This window comes from Pan paniscus, chromosome 3 (genome assembly GCF_029289425.2).
Source record: "Pan paniscus chromosome 3, NHGRI_mPanPan1-v2.0_pri, whole genome shotgun sequence".
NCBI lineage: Eukaryota > Metazoa > Chordata > Mammalia > Primates > Hominidae > Pan > Pan paniscus.
The window spans coordinates 140,713,134-140,729,524 of record NC_073252.2 but is presented as its reverse complement, the minus strand read 5'-3'; the positions used below and the strand labels follow the sequence as shown (position 1 = coordinate 140,729,524).

The 16,391-nt window shown below is 36.6% G+C and overlaps 1 protein-coding gene across 8 annotated transcripts in view; it reads left to right on the top strand.

Annotated features, from left to right (window-relative positions):
- The first annotated feature begins 566 nt into the window (after positions 1–566).
- Positions 567–16,391, top strand: part of INPP4B (inositol polyphosphate-4-phosphatase type II B) — an 813,511-nt gene continuing 797,686 nt past the window's right edge. For 4 of the 8 annotated variants that reach the window (XM_055111865.2, XM_014344746.5, XM_034959178.3 and 1 more), the window contains exon 1: positions 572–897. The gene's annotated coding sequence lies outside the window, so the exon portion shown is untranslated. Of the gene's footprint in view, positions 898–12,097; positions 12,133–16,391 lie in introns of all 8 variants that reach the window. The other 4 variants (XM_034959177.3, XM_063603916.1, XM_055111861.2 and 1 more) reach the window with 4 other exon arrangements.

The following is a 16,391-nucleotide window of genomic DNA, read 5'->3' as shown; positions in this document are numbered from 1 at the left end:
AGGGGGAGGAGGGGCAAGAGACAGGAGTCCCAGCGCGGCTGCAGACTGGGGTCCAGCAGGCGTGAATGGATGCCTAGACGCAGGCAGTGACAGCAGGGATCCCAAGCCCCTTCCAAAACCCCTCGGTCTAGGGACTGCGCTGCCATAGGCCGGGGTCTGGGGCGCTTTCTTCCTCCCGCGGGTTCTTTCTCTGTGGTTTCTCCTGCCCCCGCAGCAGCGTGGCGGCCTCGGGTCCCCCCTCGTCGCGGTAGCGGTGATCCCACAGCCCAGTCTGGGTGGGCGACCCAGCGGGCAGAGGGGCCGCAGAAAGGGGTCGGGGTGCGGGGTGTGAGCACACGGAGCCAGCGTGGTAATTTCGGGGTGGGCAGCCGGGCCACCATCTCCGCTCTATCAGTAGCGGGAAGCGAGCAGCGCCAGTTGCGCGACTGTCGCTGCCACGGCCGCCTCTACTCGGTCGCTGGTGACATTGGGAGGAGACCGCTTGGAGAGAGCAGAGGAGGAGGAAGAGGAGCGGGGAGGGTGGGGGTTGGGGTGGAAGAAAGTAGCAATTGTGCCAGGGGGCGTGTGAGCAGCCGGAGAGCCAGCCGCGCTGGTGACAACTTCTCTGGGGCGCGCGCGGGGCTGGTAGGCGAGGAGCGAGCAGGGAGCGCGGCCGAAGCCAGAGGCTGGGGGAGCTGCTGGAGCCTCGCGAAGCCGCGGCCGGCGCCCTGCGCCGTCGCCGCCTCCTGCTAGTTTCCTCCGGGTTCTCAGCCCCGGGTACTGAGGCTTCGGTCTATAAATAGCAGGTTACAGCTCCTCCTGGGCGCGCACACGCTCACACGCTCGCAAGCGAACGCAGGAAAGTCAGGCTAAAAGTGTCTGCTGCTGCTGCCGCCCCCCACTCCGCCTCCGGGAGAGGTAATTACCCGCCTGGGATCCTAGGGCTCGGTGGGGAATTTTGCAGGGTGGGGTGGTTGATGGTGGGTAATCCGGGAGGCGAGGGAGCGTGTCTGAGAGCGTGGCGGCACGTCTTGGAGGGGGGAGCCTGTCTGTTTTGCATCAAGTTTCTCAGTCTTGCAGCCTCCATCACCCCTCCAGCTCTTTAGCTTAAAGGGTGGGGTGGGCTGTCTCTCCTCGGCTGCTGGGGTACCCCTGTCACCGCGCCTACCCTCTCGCCGAGCGCCCCTCTGCCCGGCGCGCGCGCGTTTTCGCATTCTCACTCACACACGCACACTCTCCGGGCCCCCGTGGAACTCTGAGCTCTGGCCTCGCTGACCTTCCAAGGCTGCGCCCACCTGCGCTGTCCCTGAGAGACGCTGAGGTTGGCCCGGGCACTCGCTCTCACTTCCAATCCTGATGATCGCAAGCTGCCGCCGCCGCCGCCGCCGCCGCCGGCCTCGGAAGAAGTCCTTAAGGAATAGAGGCAGTGGTGGGGAGTGAGGGTGACTGATGTTGGTGGTCCCGGTTGCCTTGTTTTTTGTTTTAAAAATAAAGAGCCCATCTCCTTGACCACCTTCATCCCACCCTCAACAACTCATTCTGGCAGAGAAGCCTGGCATGTCTTCTCTCGGCCATCAGGCAGCATCTCTTGTCCTTCCCCAAAGAGGTCTCGCTGAGAGGTTAAGGCCTTGGCGCAAGAATGCCTGGGTTTGGAGCGGGGAGGTCATTGTTTCGGGTCTGAGAACTATGCTGCAGGCTCCTCAAGATCTCTGGCGCTCTGGCAGGGCCCAGGGCCGGGGAATGTCTGGGAGCCTGGTTCCTGAATGTACTTTCAGGCTGGTAGCTGATATGAAGATGAGGATGCTAGAACCACATATACCTGTTTTTCCCCCTCCCCACGCTTCTGAATTCTCCCTTCCTTGGGGGCAGTAGTTTCTGCTCCTGGGGAGGCGGTGGAGAGGGGCCCAGCAGTTTCTCTTTGGGGACAAGAGGGTGAGGAAGCACATATTGATTAGGTTGTTGCTGCTGCTGCACAAAACTTATTGGAAAAACCCGGTAGGGTTTTCTATTACTCTTGTTTTAATGATGTAAATTTCCTCCTTTTCCTCTTTTATCTTCTCCCTAACCAGAACTAGTTTTCCTTTCTCTTTCTAGAATGTTATTTGAGGTCATTATATTTTATGACTCCAGATGTTACATTTTGCATATCTCCTTCCTGTCAGTATGACAGACAGAACTTGTTTATAAAGGTGTGGCTCTGTAAGTAAAAGCCTAAAGACAGAGGATAAATTCATCTTCTCTCTCTCAAGATGAGCTCCAGATAGTTCTTTTATAGGTGTACAACTACCTTTCAAAGACCTTGCTTGAAAAAGGAATTTTCTTAATGAGTTCTGGACCAGAAATGGTAGTAATCTGACTCAATGATAAGGCAGCACATAAGGTGCAAGGAATCATCAACAGGGCAGCTGGCTGATGATGTGTAAGAAGTTGAGTAAAGCAAGGACTGGGCAAGTGGGCATTGTCAGTTCACATACTATGCACAGAAATGCATCCTCTCCTTTATGTATTGATGCACATACATGCATTGTGTGTTCCTTTGTGATATAATCCTGTAAAGCATTGATAGGAAATGATCAATAGTTTTGTGAAAGGTACATGGGCATTGAAGGTTGAACCTCGTGAATTAGTAGTAATGTAAAATGCTATTGCAAAATGGATTGCTTTTTCAGTGTATTTCCTTAAAATGTGATGTAGAAGATTGTCCTTGAAAGGTTATGAAATGTGTGTGTGAAGATAGGCTAAATGCTCAGTGACATTAAGAAACATGTTTGCAGATTGAAATACTGCTCTTATTCTAGGAGAGTATTCTCTTTGATTAAGCAAATCAATATTTATTTGTGATAAAATAATGATCACTATGATGTGCATATTTATAACTCAAATTTGCTTTTGACTCTTTATAAAGTGTAAGAAAAACCAGATAGACCATTTAGTCTTGTCCCTCTATTTAAAGTAGCATGCAGGCAAAGGTATAGGCAGAAAATACTTTTAAAATGTTGTGTTCGAGCTTCAGTTTGGGGCTGCAAATTGAATGACTTCATGTCTCATAAGATTTTTGTCAAAATACTAAATCGCTCTACTATCATAGACTCATCAGTTAAACTTGATTATAAAATAATGCTATTATATTTTAGTTGTGTGAAATGGAAAATCATTAAGCTTAGGGAAAAGCCAGATATTTGTTCTAAATTGTACAAATTGAAAGTAATTAATTCCTTTCTGAAACCTTGGAGCATCTTCTAGTATAAGTACTATAAATCCCCAGATGGGTAACAAAGTTAACTTTCACTACCTTGAGGGAGAACCCAAGATGACAATTCTCTGAAAGACAGAAAAAAAACCTGCCAACTGATCTTAAAACTCATAGCAACCAAATGAGTGGCAGTTTCTAGGTAAGTATTTGACATCTGAGAACAAAAAGTTAAAGAAATTATGGAATCATAATTAGTGAGTAAAATGCTTACTGAATATCTATTACATTTTCTTATTTCATAGTGAGTGATGCCCAGTAGTACTAATATTAGATATACAAATATCATATCTAATCTGTATAAAATAAATTCTTGTCTTTCACAACTATGGGGATTTTAATAGATAGAAATGCCCTGTTTTAAATAATCTCAAGTTAAATGTTCAGGTGAAAGCTGTATGAGTCTCTTCTGTATTATGTACCTTAGTTTTTCAACATGTCCTGTATATCTTTCTAAAGCCTTAAGGAATCTTTTCCATAGGCCACTTTGTTAATACTTTTAAAAAATGTTGAGTTAGAAACCTTTGATTAGAGAGCTCTTTAGAGCATACTCTAATCATATATACTATAATATTTAGGCTTCAGAAATGAGATTATTAAATAATTTTAGTTTAAGCATTTATTTTTAGATGAATCCAAATGATGATGCTATGATTGAATTTTGTTGTGCAAGATACATGTAGTCTTTGTGTTCTAAAACTTTAGAGCAGTATATACCTAGAAAAGATCAGTATATACCTAGAAAAGACATTAAGATATGTGCAAAAATTTTAATTACTCTTTCAGTCTCAGGCACAATGGTCACTTGAATCAAACTGTGTTAGTTTATTTTTTTAAATATATTTTCACTACCTTGTAGATTAAAAGAAACATTTAAAATGTTTAGGAAATTTTATGGACTACATTATATATAATTTATATACATATATTTATATATATCCAGTATATTATATATAGTATATGTGATTATATATAAATATATAATAATCATATATATTTATATATCATAAGCTATATATATTTTGATATATATGATATATAAATTTATATATATCATACATATTTCTATATAATTACATATTTATATATCAATATATTATGTTAGGATTATTATATATCGATATATTATATTAATATTATAATATATTAATATAGTATATTTATATATTATATATTATATTAATATATTAATATTATATCATGTTATATATTAACATAATATATTATGTTAGGATTATTATATATAAATATATTATATATTATACATATAATAATACAATATCTATTATATATCATATATAATATATGATATATATTATATATATATGATATATATTATATAAATAATATATGTAATAGTTTTTAAAATAAGGCACAGTTGTACTCACTATCTTATTTCTTATTTCTTGGAAGTATCTTGCTATCAATGGTATACCATAAGGCCAATGGAATATCTAGGAGCCAGAACTTCAGATTTTTTTCAATGGACTGTGTAATTTCACCAACATTAGCTATTATAATAGATGTCATTCCAGCATGATGTGAATTGGGTTTCAATACAGTATATGTCCTTAAATAATATATTTCAAACTGAGTTTCTTGAGTTGCAGTATTTTGAGTAAATTCTATCTTCTGTATTAGGCAGCCATGCCAACTTGGTGTCCTGATTTTAAATAGCCCTATGAAGAACTAAGTGAAATAGAATTGGCAGTAATTTGTTTAAACTGATTAAAGGAAATTTTTAGAAGTTTTTCAAATCATGTGGTTTTGGTTATACATTTCTTTGGGAATTATCTAAATCAATAATATTCAAGGGAATGAAGGCAACATCTCCTCCCTTAAAAGGAGAGCATGTATCTATCTATCTGTCTATCGATCTGTCTATCAATCGATCGATCTATCTGTGTCTATCTATCTATCTTTACATACTCTTCTGGTTATGAAAATAAAGCAATACAACAAACAATGGTGAAATTACTCAATTGTTTTTCTTTGTTGTTTTACAAGGATAGAAAAGTTTGCGAGATACACAGACAACTTTAATTGTCATGCTGACTTCTAATGATTGGAGTAACAGCATCAATGTAAAGCATCTTCCAAGATCAAAATAAAAATATGATTTTTAAAAATTGTCATTTACTAGTTCTTTATAATAGATCATTTATTTATATATTTTAAATAGCTTTGAAGGAGAACTTCGAGATTTTTATGTTTCTCAAAAGAGAGTGTGAGTTTTTAAATGTTAAGCGGCAATGATTTACAAGGAATCCTCTTAATATTTTTTACTATGAAAAATTTGACAGAAATATGAGCCTTTCACCTTTCACCTTAGTTCTTAGAATAGATAGTTGTAGTGCATTAAGTAGATCAGACTTGGGGACAACCATTTTAGAATACAATGAATTAAATAGAATATACTCCCTGACCATCAATAGCAATCTTTCCTTTAGTTCTTTCAAAATGGTTCTCATTCATTTTCATGGGGCTTTGCTTTCTTAGCCAAAAGATCAGAGATGAGCTCTAGCCATTAGAACAACCAAAACACAAAAACTATTCAATGCTGGGAAAATAAAAAATAAAGTAGGACTAAAACCAGTGGGATCTTTAATTGAAGTTAGAACCTATAGGTGCATGGAGATTATGGCTATCTCCAAGGAAGCTTTAAAGTACTGTTAGTGATCAGTTAACACTCTATGATGTCTTTTTCAACATCTTCTTATGCGAAACTTGCTAGATAACCACATATTCCACTTAGAGATTAGCATACATCACATTCATAACAGAATAGCTGCATAATTGATGCGCAGTAGTTAAAAATCACTTTTTTTAAAAAAAGTAAAAATTTCTTGTCTTCCTTAACAAAACCTGTAAATCACTTTGTTTTTAAAAAGAGAGGATGTCTTTATTAACAAGACTTGCAATTTTTTATATTAACTAATCCATTCAGATCTTTTAAATTTTAATTTGAGATGGGTGTGATTTTATGGTATATGTCATTGCATTTATCTCCAATAGCATTCTTATTTTGAAGGAATTATGAATAAAGTATTTTAGACCTGTTGTTCTGAATAAATTTTGTTTAAAATATAGCATTTCCACTTTGTGGAAGACATCCATTATGCATTTGGTGTTAAAGAGACATTTAGCACTAGGTGGCAGTGTGCAATGCTTAGAAACCTTGAGTCATTTTAAGTGCAATATATTCATTTTTTTAAACTTTTCTTTTAAACATAATTTATTTACATCATAGTGAGTTAATAAAGTTAAAGTCAACAGGCACCTAAATTCTTAGCAGTATATTCAGAAGATCGATTATGAGTAATACTTTAAAGATTTGATTGTAATATTTAACACACTGCTTTTATGTGAGATCTGCTTATGTGAGGAACTGTTAGGAATTAAATTAAATATGCTAAAATTCTGTTTTTGTCTGGGTAAGAGAAAGGAAAACAAATTAAATGAACATGATAGAAAAAAACTTATGATTATTCTAAAATAGATATTGTATTAACCATTTGCATTTTTAATCCTAATCCCCTCACAGCATCTGCTGAGCAAATTCTTTTTTTCTAGGAGTCAAAGACTATAACTATTTTTTTTTTCTGTTGCATTGCCCTTGGAAGAATGCAAAAAAAGTGCAAATTACCTCAATGACGCTTCAGCAGATCCCCTAATGTCCTCTGTTATAGTGATGACCCGGTCACCAGTGACCAAATTGAATCAGCCATGTAGTACTATAATTTATTGGTTACAATGACAGCTGAAACTTGTTTTACAATTTCTTCTTGGTTAAGCTGGATATATACACCCCTGCCTTTGGCTGAATAATTAAATTATGGGACATAGCTGAGTCAATTAATTTATTCTGTCATCTGTGCATCAGAATGCGATCTCTGTATTGTTTAAGTGTCTGGTTGGAATGTCCTCAAGATCAATGTGGTGGACATTTCAGCCATGTTCACTGGATGTGGCTATTGTAAGAATGGAGAACAAAGAAATTAAGTTAATGAACCCAAATTGGCATAATTAAGAAATGCATTTCCTTTTTTAAAAGCTTTTTATTATGTAACATTTCAAAGGTAGAAAATAAGAGTAGTACAATGCACTCCCACATACCCATCAGCCAGTTTCAATAATTGTCAAATTGTGGCCATTCTCATTTCATCTACAATCCCACTCACATTTTCCCTCTTAGGAGTTTTTGGAAGCAAACCTTAGAAGTTACATCAAAAGAAATACACTTACAAAGCAGTTATTTACAAATATTTTTATCATACAAAGGAAAATTTAAAAAATAATTACTATAGTAAAAACACTACATATTTTACTTTAAAAGTCCAAACTCTTGGCATTAGGTAAATTAAGTACTTGAACTTGTTACATGATTGAGGTATAGACTTCAGTTTATGTTCTATGTCATTTTTTTTGTTGTTGTTGTTGAGATGGAGTCTTGCTCTGTCGCTCAGGCTGGAGTGCAGCCTCTGCCTCCCGGGTTCCAGTGATTCTCCTGCCTCAGCCTCCTGGGTAGCTGGGATTACAGGCGCACACTACCATGCCAGGCTAATTTTTGTATTTTTAGTGGAGATGAGGTTTTACTATGTTGGCCAGGCTGGTCTCGAACTCCTGACCTCAGGTTATCCACACGCCTTAGCCTCCAAAAGTGATGGGACTACAGGCATGAGCCTACCAGACCCAGCCAAAGTTTTACTTTTATAAGCGGCAGACATTGTAGATATAGCAGACCCATGGAATACAAGAACTTAGCTTTTCATGAGTCAAGGTTTTACCATCCATCTTTAAAGGTACATGACATATAGTAAGCTATAATTTTACTGAGGTGTGAATTTAAGTCACATCCTTTTGGAGACTGAACTTTCAGTGAGTGAGTCCAGCCAGTGGCCTGGCAGCCACACCCTCATGTAACTTGAAGCACTGGTTGACATATTCTGTCACTTTCTAGGGCAGTCTGTGGTGAGTGTGTTTGAGAACTGGGGAATCTGAGAAATTGTTTGGTTTTCCCCTTGGAGAATGTCATTGATCTCCTGAAATACACCTTTTGGATTTCATATAGAGTTGAAGTTTTAAATGAATAGATTTTTTTCAGATTTTAAAAACTTGATGATAACCACTATGTATGAATCTTTGTGACATTAAGTATCTAAAAGCAAATATAATTCCATTGTAAAACAATGTGTAATTTGTACCTAAAGGGTTTATACCATGGTGTGTCTTTTATACTTGCAAGTTATATAGGGAGCAAAGCATACGTATAATTTTCTTAATATTAGATACATACTTTTTTGACTTTTTTTGAAATTTACTGCAATATTATTTTTCATACGGTATGTTTTAAAGACTGCCTCCCAATTTATTCATGCTATTCATATCCTTTTTCCTATTTTATATTTTGGGTAGGAGTAAAGAAGAGTATACACTCAGATTAGTGTAATGAGAAATAATTGATACAGCTGGCTTCTACTCAATTTCTAGGATTTCTTTCTTTTTTTTTCCTACTCTCTATTTTTCTGATTATAAATGTACTAAGTCTCCATTGAAAAAAAAATGGGAAGTAGAGAAAAGCCCAAAGAGTCAGAAAAAAATCATCAAAAGACAATATTGTTAGAATTATATCATATTTACTTCTAGAGTTTGTGTGAATCTTTCATATAAGTTGAGATATGTGTGTGTGTGTATGTGTGTGAAAAATGAATGCCTGCTTTTTGTCGCTTAGAATTCTATAGTTCAATTCAATTGAATTATTGATTGAGTCTTACTATTTGCCACCTACTGTGATAAGCTCTGTTCTGGTTCACAGCAATAAATACTTAAAAAAAAAAACCACCACTTTCCCATGGCTGTAAGCACTTGCCTAACTTTTATTGCTGTTTAATAGGCCTATGAATTATTATCAATTGTTTAGCCTTCCCTCTCAACTTAGACCTTAAGATTATTGGTAATGTTTTTGCTATCACACTGTGATGGATATTTTCTGTATGATCTCATTTTTTTATATTCCTTGTCTATTTTTCTCATTATTTTTCTTAGGAGTGATTCCTAAATGTGATATGCTGGATAAAGGGTATGAACCTTTTAAAAGTGCCTTATACATATTACCAAATTGCTTTCCAGAAAGCTTGCACTCATTTCATTCTTTCTGGAAGATATAAATCATTTTGCCATCCTCACCAGTATTGAGGGATTTTTTTTAAAGTTTGTTAATTGGAAAGGTGAATGTGATTGTAACAACAACAAAAGCTAAAATTTATTGAGCCCCTCTTATAGACAATTTACCATGCAAAACCTTTATATTATCTCATTTACTCTTTGCAACAACATAAAGGGAGGACAATATTTTCATTCCTATTTTAAATGTTCGAAAACTTATTTTTTGAGAGGTTAAGTGACTTACCCAAGATCACAGAGCAGGTAAGTGGTAGAATTGGGTCTTGGACCAAGACTGATTTTACTCAGAAGTCTAGACTTTAAAGTACTATGCAATATATACATGTAACAAGACTGTATTTGTACTCCTTAAATTTATACAAATAAAAAAAGTACTATATTCTCCTACTATTGTTTGACATTGAACATTTTTGAAATGTGTATTTTTATTTGTACTTCATTTTGTAGTGCTAATTCATATCTTTAACCTGTTTGCATATTGAGACCTTGGTTTTCCTTTCATTATTATTATTATTATTATTATTATTATTATTTTTGAGACTGGATTTCCCTCTCGTCATCCAGGCTGGAGTGCAGTGGAGCAATCTCGTCTCACTGTAACCTCTGCCTCCAGGATTCGAGTGATTCTCCTCCCAAGTAGCTGGGATTACAGGCACGTGCCACCACGCCCGGCTAACTTTTGTATTTTTAGTACAGGCAGGGTTTCACCATGTTGGTGAGGCTGGTTACGAACTCCTGACCTCAAGTGATCCACCCGCCTCGGCCTCCCAAAGTGCTGGGATTACAGGCATGAGCCACCACGCCTGGCCCCTTTCGTTAATTTTTAAATGTCCTTTACATATTAGGGTAAGAATACTGACCTGTTGTCATTTATGTTATTAATATATATTTTTTAACATACAAAAGTTGAAAATGTGTTTATGGATAAGTTGAATGTCATATTTCTTGTGTGTGTGTGTGTGTGTAGACAGTACTTTTTCATTTACCTAAATTAGGTTTAAATTTACCTAAATTGTTTTTCTCTTAGAAAAATTTATATCTAATTCTTTAATTATTTTTTTCCTCTCTAGTCTATCCAACACTTTTTTTGTTGTTGTTATATGATGTGAGATAAGGATTAAATTGATTTTCTTCTTAAAAATAGTTAAGCGTTTTTCCAACAGCAGTTTTTAAATAATTCCTCTATTTCCCACTTGTTTGTGTTTCTATTACCTCATATTACATTTTATTTTTCTAGAGGTATACACACACGCATGCACACACACACTAACACACTCTCACCTAGATTTCTGGTTCTGGTACATTGATTTAATTATATCAAACAAGCTTAAATGTCATTGCTATTTCCTTAATATCTGATAGGATTGATACCTTCTTCTTGATTTTCTCTGATGTGTGTGTGTGTTTGTGTGCCCCTTTTAAGACATTCTCACTGATATTTCTTCCAAACTAATTTTAGAATAATGTTGTAAAGCTGTGCCAAAATATTTTTAGATTTTAATTGAAGTTTCATTGAGTGAATAAATGGAATTGAGGAGAATTAGATTTCAAAATTTAGTCTTATTATCCAGTAACCTGTGGTATCTCTCACTAAAGATATGATTTTTGGGGACTTTTCATGCCATATGCAAGGACTCATGCTAGACATCAGTGATTTTGCCAAAACATTTTCTTTTTTCATGCTTCACTCTTCAAAAAGACTAAAGAATTACGCACCATACCCTATGCCCCATAGCACCCCGTTAACTTCAATCATTCATGTTCACATGTTTGGCCTAATGGTGTCTCATGGTCCTCCAGGAAGGGAAACATGAAGCTTGAAAATGTTTCTTTACAATTTCTAGGCCACAACTCTGCTCTTAAATTATTTTATTTACATTAACCTAAGAAGATATACTCAGTATAAATATTTAAAGAATGAGTACGAATAATAGTTAATTTCTTAAACAGCTCACTCAGGTGTCACAACATTATCCAAAATTATCTATTACTTTGTATAACAACAAAACACAATGCAGCAAACATTGCTCAGTGTGATATTTTGTTTCCATTTCAAATCTGACAAAATTATCCCTAAAATAATAGACTTTTGGCCCATTACAACAGAGTGGCAAAGTTGGATATCTAGCCTGAAACTCTAGTTCATGTATTTGGGTCTATATTCTAGTTATAGGCATTTTTTAAAATGAAAATAGTCCAGAACTATTTTCATACATATAAGCTGTTTATGTATTTCTTAAATGCTGCATAACTATATAATATAGTTCTCTTTCTGTGACCTTGGTATACGAACAAATTTACTTATTAAAATCACGCAGGAGAGAAAGCCTTGCTTTTGTTAACAAGAGCCCTGTGGTTTATCCTGAAGCTGAGACTTATTTATCTCAGGCTAGTGAGCCCTACATCTCCTAGTGCTGTCTCAGGAAGCTGCATATAGATAAGATGGATAAATATTGTGTGGAGGCATCTTCAGGCCTACTTATCTACTCCTCAATTCCAGCTGTGTTGTTTCCAAGGGCAATTCTTTTGTGTGGTGGGAATTGTTTGTCTAAATTATATGCGAGCTATAAGCTTTGGGAATGTGGAAGGACCATATTTACCTTTCTGCCTAAAACTGCAGGGGATTCCACATGGGTGGGTTACCAAGTCAGATTCTACTACTAACATCCACTTTCCTTTTCATAGGCTAGATAATTGAGCTCAGCAACAAATGAAAACAGGTGAGGAGCTTATAATTTCCTTTTGTTAAGATTCTCGAATTTCCATGCTTCGGTTTACATGTTTCTTTTGGGTTGAGTGTTTGAAGCAACAGGAACAATGCCCTAGCAGTGATGAAAAGCCCCTCAAAACCTCAAGGGAGTTTTTCTCCCACTTATTTAAATTTTCTTGTCAGAATCTCTTAGGCGATGTGGTACTGATAAAGAGTGCATGTGAGAGAAAAAGAGATCAATGTAGATACTGCAGAACAAAAACATTGCAATGGGATTCTAAATCATACTACATTTAACTTCGGACCCTAACTTACACAGACATGTATTTTCTGTTTCCAACACATTGGTCCACAAAAACATTAATTATAATAAAAAATGAGAAGATTTTATGGAAAATACAGTCTTAGTTCAAGAAGGTACCCTCAAGGACCTCTAGTTTTACTATTCCCATGCTCCATTTTAGGATGACAAGCATCTTGATTTGGTTGAGACTGAGGAGTTTCAGTGCCAGCACCAGGAGGTACCCAAGCAAATGGAATGGTGGCCACTTTGTCTCCACAAACAAAAAAGTATAGGGAGAGCAACAGGTAGCAGTTTTTAAAAAGTCTGTTGTAGTTAGTAGAAAGGAGTGACAGGTTTTGGTATTTGAGTGTTACCTGAACATCCTACGAATAATAATCACCTCAGAGATGTTACAAAATCTGGATTCATTGTCCTTTGCTGGCAGAAACTGGGTATTTCTTATTTATGTGCTTATCCTTATTTATTCATAATTTATTCCCTGCATACTTCCAAAAATGATTTGAGATGACTTACAGTAAAACCACATAAAAATATCGAGTTTTTACAGCATTTCAATAATAATGTAAAATATATATTTTGGAGCTTGGCTACATGTTAGCATGCCTTTAAAATTAAATTTGATAATATGAATACTAACTAGTACAAAATATGAGGTGCTTTAGGTAGAAAAATATATTGGGACATTCAAAAATCACTACCCAGATTCCCATGATTTTGGATAAAAAGGTAGCAATTATTTGAGCAATTATTCGGTGTTATAAATTTCCCACCAGATAGTCTGGGTGAGCTATTGAGGTGAGGCCTGGAATAGAAGAGCTTTGGGCTCATCTAAATAGGAATGGCAGTTTTGTTCACATGCATGCTTTTGATTTTGGCTTTGCACATTCTAGCATTAGAAAGAGTTGCTAGAATGCAACTGAACAAACTTGCATTTATTAAAAAGACCTGGTGCTGGCTGAGGTGGGAGGTTCGCTTGAGCCCAGAAGTTTGAGTCCAGCCTGGATAACATAGCAATACCCTGTCTTTAAAAAAAAAAATCATTGTATTCTATCTGAGTCTTTTTTTTTTCTCCATATATTGTATAAGGATAATAACTATTTCACAGATTTGTAATAATAATTAGTGTGATTGTCTAAAAATGACATAAATATATAAAATTATAGTATTGATAATATCAACAGCTATTAATATGATTGTTATTGTTATATTCTATACTCAATGATCATTTAGGATGCAATTACAGCTTTACCTGTATTTATGAGAAACTATATAAATTCATCTTGGGTGATGTGGGTGGCTGAGCATATTTAATAGAGAAGAATATTTACTCTTATTTAGCTGCCTGTTAAAATGTTGAATTACAAGTACACTCAATTGACTCTATGGGTATCATAAATAAAATTGCTGCATTATGTGTAGCACCCACCTAGAGCTTCTAGATGACAAAAACATATGTTTTTTTAAATTGAACTTAACTGTCTTTAAACAAACTATGTCTATTCACATGGCATGGTCTCCGCCATTCCCTATTGTCATATACCTGACCCACTTCACTTGTGTATATTATTTGCCTGTCCCTAAAAAAACTTGAGTTTTCCAAACTAGAAAAAAAAAACTAGAAAAAAACCTTCCAAACAAGAAAAAAACCAAATGGATTACATATTCCCCAAACAATCCTTTGTGCGTATTATCATGTAAAACAAGGCTTCAGCAAAAGGGAAGCAACATACACTTCACTGTTATGTTTTCTGACAGTGTTTTTATTTTAATACACTTTATGGCTGCTTAAGACCTAAAACTTGACTTAAAAATGATTGGTAGACTTGACATTCTTTTGTGAAATTTAAAAATCCAGTAAAAATTATTTGTGTGTGTGTGTGAAATGGATTAGGTATAAGACAATGGGGGGGAGTAGAGACTGTGATATGTGAATAGACATGAGCTGTCTAAAAGCAATTAAATTAAATTTAAACAAATATTGTTACCCTGATCTGCCTAAAGCAGTTTAAATTCATATACTGGGTGTTCTTCACTTGAGCTTCAATTGATGGGAAAGAAAATGCCCTTTGGGAGTGGCTTACCACTGCGGTGGCCGGGGCCAGGTGGACTTTTCTCCCTTGTGGTTATGAAGTTGAAGGTGACTTCCAGTTCAGAAAGGCTAAAAGCAATTTATGTATCTGTAGGATCCTTTGCTTTGCCATTTGTCTCTTCTTTAAATTGGAAAATGGTTATTTAGCTCTGACTGGATCAATCTATTGAACATATACATGCTGTCTGAAGATCCTATGATGACAATCTTCATAAAATTGCCCAGGAATTGGAAATCTTTAATCATGCATTTTGAACATTCTAGCCAATTTTTTTTTTCATGGCCTAAAACACATTATAGTTGGAAGGAAACATCTGTTGCTTTTCATGAGAGCTTTGGAACCCAATATGCTTCATTTACATGGTCATTTTATGTGCATCGGGCACACTTAAAAATTTTCCTCGTCACTGAATTTTCTACTCGGCACATTCCACATAAGCAGAAATAAATGTCAACCTCCATCAAATCCACTGGTTAAAGCCATCCGTAGAAATTGGCAGCTAAATGTAGAAAAACCACTGTACATGCTGGATTGTTTTTCCCTACTGCTGTCTTAGAAGATATGTCTTGAGCACAAAATATATTTTATTTTTAGGAAGGGTTTGTTTACGCTGGATGGTGCTAATGCTGCTAAGGTTTATTTGTACCATAGCTACTTACAGTTTAGATACCATGGGAATTTATACATACTGTAAGAACAATATATATAGGAAAAAAATAAGTACACCTTGGGTGATAATTCTTCATTAAAATAACCATGGATTAAATCTCATTCTATGAAGCATCTTCTATCTCTTAATGGAGGACTGTTGTGAACTAACATTGCAAGAACATTGCAGATATATTTGCTGATGTGTGAGGTGAAGTTTGTTTGCAGATTATTCAACATAAAGGCTTAATCTTGGGAAGAGGAAAAAATGCTTTTTGAAAAATATGAGAGGAATTTGTGTTTTTAGCCTAATCATAATTCATTGAAAACACAAGAGAATCTGTATGTACCATGTTCTTTAAATTAATGGATAGTGAGGAATCTTTCTTTACCCTTGTGAATCCTTGTAGAAGACATTTGCAGAGAAATTACCAGAGCTTCTCTCCTATGGGGAGATTAATGTTTTAATATGCAAAAGCAGACAAGTCACAATTCTTTTGCTCAATGGCACTCTGAGCTGCACAGTTTTACTGCTTTATTTTCCCCTTATATCCTATCTTCCTGAAGACTTCTGTACAGTCAAATAGAGCCACTAAAGCAAAGCCATATCTGGCCTGCACTTGAAGACTCTGCTATATAGAACCGTCAAGCAACTGTGACTTAGATCTGGTGGAATAACTATCTACATGGCAGTATTGAGATTTTCTTGCTTATCCATTTCTTTGGAATTTGTTACTCGATTTACTGGCATCAAAGCTGAGTAGTAGAAAATGGGTGAGGGGAGGATGTATCCTTAGGTCCTCTCACATCTTTGTTTCCAGAAAAAGTAGAAGGCAATAAAAAGCAGTTCTTTAATAACCCACCACCCAATCTACTACACTCTTGCATCTATTTTTTTTTTCCTTTTTTGAGACAGGGTCTCACTCTGTCACCCAGGCTGGAGTGCAGTGGTGTGATCTTGGCTCACTGTAGCCTCTGCTTCCTGGGCCCAACTGATCCTCCCACCTCAGCCTCCCTAGTAGCTGGGACTACAGGCGTATGCTACCACACCTGGATAATTTTTTTTTTTTTTTGTAGAGACAGTGTTTTGCTATGTTGTGTAGGCTAATCTCTAACTCCTGGACTCAAGAAATCCTCCCATCTCTGCCTCCTAAAGTGCTGGGGTTACAAGCATGAGTCACTGTGCCTGCCGCACTCTTGACTCTTGTTGCCATTCTCTTCTTTCTG